This window comes from Chiloscyllium punctatum, chromosome 23, assembly GCF_047496795.1.
Source record: "Chiloscyllium punctatum isolate Juve2018m chromosome 23, sChiPun1.3, whole genome shotgun sequence".
Taxonomy (NCBI): Eukaryota; Metazoa; Chordata; class Chondrichthyes; order Orectolobiformes; family Hemiscylliidae; genus Chiloscyllium; species Chiloscyllium punctatum.
The window spans coordinates 31,285,273-31,292,336 of NC_092761.1; positions in this window are offsets into that span (position 1 = coordinate 31,285,273).

Genomic DNA, 7,064 nt, shown 5'->3' on the forward strand with positions numbered 1-7,064 from the left:
CGAGGGTCACAACTTTAAAGTGAGGGGAGGAAGGTATAAGACAGATGTCAGAGGTAGTTTCTTTACTCAGAGAGTAGTTATGACATGGAATGCTTTGCCTGTAACGGTGGTAGATTCGCCAAGATTAAGTGCATTTAAGTCATCATTGGAGAGGCATATGGATGTACATGGAAGAGTGTAGATGGGATGGGCTTCAGATTAGTATGACAGGGCTGCGCAACATCGATGGCCAAAGGGCCTGTACTGCACTCTCATATTCTATGTTCTATATGCTACAGTTCCACATCAGCAATGTCATCGGCAATTGCCTGATGTTCAATCAGTTTAAAACAAGAACGGAGGGGTCGTCAGGAAAACGGAAGGGGAATAGTGGTTTGTGAGAGTTAACTACATGCCTCGTGGAGCCAGGTTCAATGTAGATACTGAATATCGGTTTTCCTGTTTACCTTGGTATACTGATCACTTCGGATCAATTGCCCAATATTGTCTGCCCTTTGTGTGCTGTTCTTTGAACATTTCACCTCGGTTCAGTGCTCTGGGGGACCACGCTTTTTTAAAATTTGGCACGTTTTACTCAGGTCTGTTTTGCAGCTTCATATTAAGGCCAACAATTTTAGGAACAAATAGTCACCATTCAGACCACCAAGTCTGTTCCACTATTGAATGGTTTCATATCTGATCTGATAACCTTGAACTGCACTTTCTTGCCTTTCACCATAATGCTTGATGTCTTTGCTGTTTGAAGATCTGCCGATCTCAGCCTCATTACACCTAATGACACTTCCTCAACAGCCTTCTGCTCCAAGAAAGTCCACTGATACGGAACTGTCTGAGAGAATAAATGCTTCTTCATCTCTATTTTAATTGTGAGATCCGCATTCTAATACGAGTTAAAAATCGCACAACACCAACAGATTTAATGGAAGCAATAGCGTTTGGAGAGCTGCTCCTTCATCAGGTGGCTGTGGAGTGCACAGTGGTAAGATACAGAATTCATAGCGAAAGGTTACAGTGTAATGTCATTGAAATTATACATTGGAAAAATACCTTGATTGCTTGTTAAGTCTTCCATTTGTTAAAATGACTATGTTAGGTTTATTTCTTTCTTATGTAAATCGAAAAACTTTCTTTTGACAGTTACATTCTCAGGTGGACTTTACCAATTAGTGTCAGCACAGATAATGTGTTGAAGGTGTGAGTCCCTGTCTGCTGCGTCCATGCCATAATGTTTAGACTGACGCTCATCTAAACAAAAACCAACACGCTGCAGGCAAGAATGCCTTAAGACATGGTACATTGGTGAAGCTGAGCAGAGGCTACAACAACGGAATGGGCGCTGCACATCAATTAACAGACAGGTGTACCCCTTCCCAGTTGGAGAGCACTTCAGTGATCCAGGACATTCGCCCTCGGATCTTCGGGTGACAATCCTCCAAGGCGGGCTTTGGAACAGGCAGCAGCTAAAAGTGCCCCCACAGAGACTGACAGCTAAATTCGGTACCCATGGTCATTGGGTTCATGTCGCAGTACAGGTGATCTCATTGCCCTATCTACAAACAGAGACCCTCCTACACACACACACACACACACACACACACACACACACACTTACGTCTGTGGGGTGAATTTGTACTTGCAGAGTTACATTGTACTTTGCTTAAAAAACTGCATGAATCCATGTAAGACTCTGGTAACTCATTTTTATAAATTAGAATCAGTCGAAACATTATGGAACAGACAGCAGCACATGGGGGCAGACACCAGTTGTTGAACTTCACCTGAGAATGAAACTTTCAAATAAAAAAGTTTTGCACTTTACATATGAAAGAAGTGAAGCTAACATGGACATTCTAACAGATCGGAGACTTAGCAAACAATCAAGGTATTTTTCAATGTACAATTTCAGTTACATCACACTGTAAACATATGCTATAAATTCAGTGACTTACAACTGTGGACTCCACAATCACCTGATGAATGAGCAGTGGTCCGAAAGCTAGTACTTCCAATTAAACCTGTTGGACTATAACCTGGGGTTGTATGATAATGAAATTTGCATACCCCAGTCCAAACCCGGCATCTCCAAGTCATTCGATCCGAGGTGCTCTGGTCACAGAACCAAACTTTCTGCATCCAATTTATTAAATCCTTGAAAATACCTCTATGTTTCCATAAGGATCATTTTGTAGTACTGAGTCTCAGCAGGCAAAGGCAACTGATTTCAGCGTTTCTTCCCATTTGATTTCATCTCCGATATGAAATTCTCACTGACTCTGACAGAACTGCTACTTTTGTTGTTTTGTGATGTCAGGAACTCATGTTCAATTTAAGATTTCCATAAGGAACAACAATATTTTTTTTTGCCCTGACTGGAAATCAACATTGGGAAATAGCAGTGAGACAGCTGCATTTCAGCACGTTCGCACCAAGGACGACATATGCAATGCTTGGAACTTTTCTTGATGACTTTGTTTTTGCCTATTTTGTTCAGTTGAAAAATGACAAAAGTTTTTGAGTTTTTAAAAGCATGGCCAATGGTCCTTCAGCCTATTGCATCATCACCAGTTATCAAGCATCTGGCTTGTAAACACAGTTTTCAGACGTGACTCATCGCCTGGTGTGTTCTTACATTTCAAGTCTTAGTTAAATTGTTATTCAATTTCTTAAGGGCTTGAGTGGAACAAAAAATATCTCTGTGAACTAACAGTTCGGAAAGACAAACTCTTTCTCGGAGCAATTTGTCAGTTTTCCTCATGATGCTGTGGTAAATGTTTCTGCGCTGACATCTGAATTGGTTTACCCTGTTTCTTCCTCAGCTTCCTGGTAATGTTAAAGTTCGATGAATAAAACCTGGAATGAAAGCCTGATCTCAGGAACAGTGGACATGTCTTTAATTTCCTGCAATCCCATTCTTGCATGTCGCTTATACAGGGGATGCTACCATCTTTACCCAATCCTGCCTACTTGTGTCTCCAGGACCTGAACAAAATAGCTGACCCTTCATCCGAGAATGACGACCGTATGGGAAAGCAGGCCATTCGGCCCTTCCAGGCGACACCATCCCTCTGAAGCACATCCTATCAGACCCACACTCCATACGTATTCCGTTCCCCTTCAATTCCCAAAGCTGATCCCAGTCACCTGCACACCGTCAGACTGTGGGAGGAAACTCAAACAAGCAAAGAGAGATTGTGCAAACTGCACACAGTCACACGAGACTGGGATCGAATCCATGTCTTCTGTTACCGAGGCAGCAGTGAATCAGGAAGAACAACAAATGCTGTCCTGACCAGCGACATCCACACCCTGTGGGTATATCAGGAAGAATAAAAACATATTCACAACATGGACAACGGAACTTGCGTCTGCATGGACATGATTTGAACCAATCGTTCATCCTGGGTAGATACAAGGACACCGATATCACAGAGAAACCAGGGCAATGCGGGATTCAATTACATGCTGAAGTGGAAACTCATCTCCTCAGTCAAACTGGGGACAGACTATTCAACAATCCCGTGTGTGGGAAGGGATCAATGAGCAGAAGAACCTCTAGAGTAACCAGCAAGATGACATATACTTGAAGGAGATCAATTAAACTGTCAATGCTGCTGTTAATCCCAACCAGCTGCGAGTTGCATAGCGTCAAAGTCATAGACTCAAACAGCATGAAAACAGGCCTTTCACTCCTACCAGCTCATACTGAACATAATGACAAACTAAACGAGTCGCATCTGACGGCTCTTGTAACTGCTGAGGGTTAATAATGCCCTTGTGATATTATTACTGCATTGTTAATATGAATGTCCAGATATAATTCTGTGGACACGCGTTCAAACCCTGGCATGGCAGATGCTGGAATTTTATTTAAATAAATACCTAGAGTCTAATAATGATGTTGAATCAGTCGATCTGATTCATTAATGCCTGATAGGGAAGGAAACTGCCATACCTATCTGGTCTGGCTGCTATGTGACTCCAGATCCATAATATCGTGGTTGATTCTGATCTTCGCTCTGGGCAATAAATTATGTACCAGGCATGAATTAATAGCTTTTGTTAATTCCACTGATACTTTCCAATTCATTTATCGATCCAAATATCCTGTAAATATTGTAAATGTACTTTCATTCATCACTGCCTCAGGAAGTGAATTGCACACATAAACCATCCTCTGTTCAAAAAAAGCCTCTCATGTCTTATTTTAAATCCCTCTTTTCACTTTAAACATTTGCCCTCTCGTCTTGAAGTCCCCCTCCTTGGAGAAAAGACAGTTACAGTTAACTCCAGCCGAACTCTCAATAATTTATAAATTTCTATCAGGTCGCCTTTCAAACTCCAGTGCTCGAGTGAAAATATTCTCAGCCTATCCAGCCTTTCGTTATAACACAAACCTTCCCCACTAGCCATACGCTGGTATCCCTGTTCTAAACCTACTCCAGCTGAATAATTTCCTTGCTATTACTGGGTGGCAAGAACTGGACGCAGTTTTCCAGAAGACGCATCACCCAATATCCTATTCAACTTCAACAGAACGTACCAACTCCTACGCTCAAAGGACTGAACAACGAAAGCAAGATGACATTTTTTTAAGCATTCTGTCGATATATGAAGCAAACTGGAATGAATTATGTACTTGCATTCCTGGCCTCCGTGTTCCACAACACGATGCAACGCCCGTTCATTAATTGTATAAGCATACTAATATTTGATGTAGCAAAATGCAATACCTTCCATTTATCCAGATTGAACTTCATGTGACATTTTTCAGCCCAAAGACGCAATGGATTAAGATCCTTCTGGAATCTTAGATCACCTTCTTTACAGTCTCCAACTCTGCTGTGCTCTGCAAGCTTAAGAACCATGGCTTCTATGAGTTCTATTGTTTTCTCATATAGGTCAATGATTTATATTTATTTGTCGTGGCCATCATTTAGCAGCTTACAAATCAGGTAACAATTAGTCATGTCGTTAACCATGAGGAAGAAAGCCATAGACTGCAGGGAGATTGGAAACAATTGGCAAGAAAATGTGCTGAAAGGAATTCAATCCAGTGAAGTGGGTGATAATGAATTTGAGGACGCACAATGAGTAAAGTGTGAATACCGAGTGGTTTAAAGTAATAAAAGAGAAATTGGAGTAGACATTCACGAATGTTTGAAGGTGATTGGACAAGGGATCAAGTGGTCTCGAGGGGTTGGAGATACTTTCTGTTCTTGACAGCAGGTGGGAATATAAGAGCAGGGAAATGATGCTGGAACTTCAGCAACGGCCTATTCAAGATCAATGGACAGGGGAATCGGATGGACGGAAGTGCGTACTGCAGGTTCTGGAAATCAGAATCAAGATTAGAGTGGTGCTGAAGAAGCACAGCAGGTCAGGCAGCATCCGAGTTGCAGAAAAAAATAACGTTTCGGGCAAATGCCCTTCATCAGGAATAAAGCTGGGAGCCTCGAGGGTGGAGAGATAAACGGGAGTACTGGGTCTGGGAAGAATTTAGCTGAGAGTGCAAGAGGTGGATAGAGATGTGGTTAAAGGTGATAGGTCGGAGAAGAGGGTGGAGCGGATAGGTGGAAAGGAAGATACACAGGTGGGACAGGTCAGTAGGCTGGTGCCAAGTTAGAAAGTTGGAACTCGGATAAGGTGGCCGTGGGGAGATTTGGAAACTGGTGAAGACCACGTTAATGCCCTGGGGTTGAGGGTCCCGAGGTGGAAGGTCTGGCGTCTGATGGTGAGGGAATGGGGGTGGAGGAGACCCAGGAACTGCATGTCCTTCGGAGAGTCGGAAGGGTAGGGTGAGCTAATTGATGTTTTTGGTCATGGGGCGTTGGAGTTGAATGTTGTGGGTGCCCTGGAAATGTTCTCTGAAGTGCTCTCCGTGAATGTGTCTGTTGGCCCCAATGTATGAGGAGACCGCATCGCGAGCAACAGATGCAATAAATGACATGTGTGGAAGTGCACATGCACATTTAATGGATGTGGAAGGCTCATTGCAGCCTTGGAAGGACGTGAGAGGGAAGATGTGGGTGCAGGTTTTGCATTTCCTGTGGTGGCAGGGGAAGGTGCCGTGAGGGGAGGGTGGGTCTTTGGAGGGCGTGGAATTGACGAGGTAGTCGTGGTAGAAACAGTCTTTGTGAAAAGTGGATAGGGGTGGGGAGGGAAATATAAATTTCCCTGTCACTGCAGGAATTGCAAAACCTGCACCCACATCTACCTCCTCACCTCTGTCCAAGGCTCTAATGGAGGCTTCCACATCCATCAAAGTTTCTCCTGCACTTCCACACATGTAATTTCTTGTATACGTTCCTCCCGATGTGGTCTCCTCTAAGTTGGAGAGAGGAGATGTGTTCTCACACAGCATTTCAGAGAATATCTCCAGGATACGTACAAGAATTGACCCCAGTGCCCCATGGCCAAACATTTCAACTCCCCCTCCCACTCTCCCGAGGACATGCAGGTCCTGGGCCTCCTGTATCGCCACTGCCTCACGACCCGATGCCTGGAGGAAGAAAGCCTCATCATCTGGCTCGGGACCCTTCAACCCCATGGCATCAATTTGGACTTCACCCGTTGCCTCATTTCCCCTCCCCCTACCTTACACCAGTTCCCACCTCCCAGCTCAACACCGTCCGCCTGACTTGTCCCACCTGTGCATCTTCATTCCCACCTATCCACTCCACCTACTTCTCTCACATATCATGTTCACCCCCCGCCTGTATCCACTTACAGCACTCTCAGCTACCTTCTCCCCAGCCCCACCCCCTTCCCATTTATTTCTCCATCCCATGTGCTCCCAGTCTCATTCCTGATGAATGGCTTTTGCCTGAAACGTCTATTTTTCCTGCTCCTCAGATGGTGCCGGACCTGCTGTGCTTCTCCAACACCACTCTAATCTGAAAGGGAGTCTGTTGATTGAGTGGGTTTCTGGATATTTTCTATTGTTGACCACAGGCTGTGGATGATAGCAGAACTTGAGCAACCACCAGTTTAGGGAACAGCTAAAGTACTGAGCACAAGTCTGGTCATGGCATAAATCAACATTATTCTTAAAATTGTCAGATAAA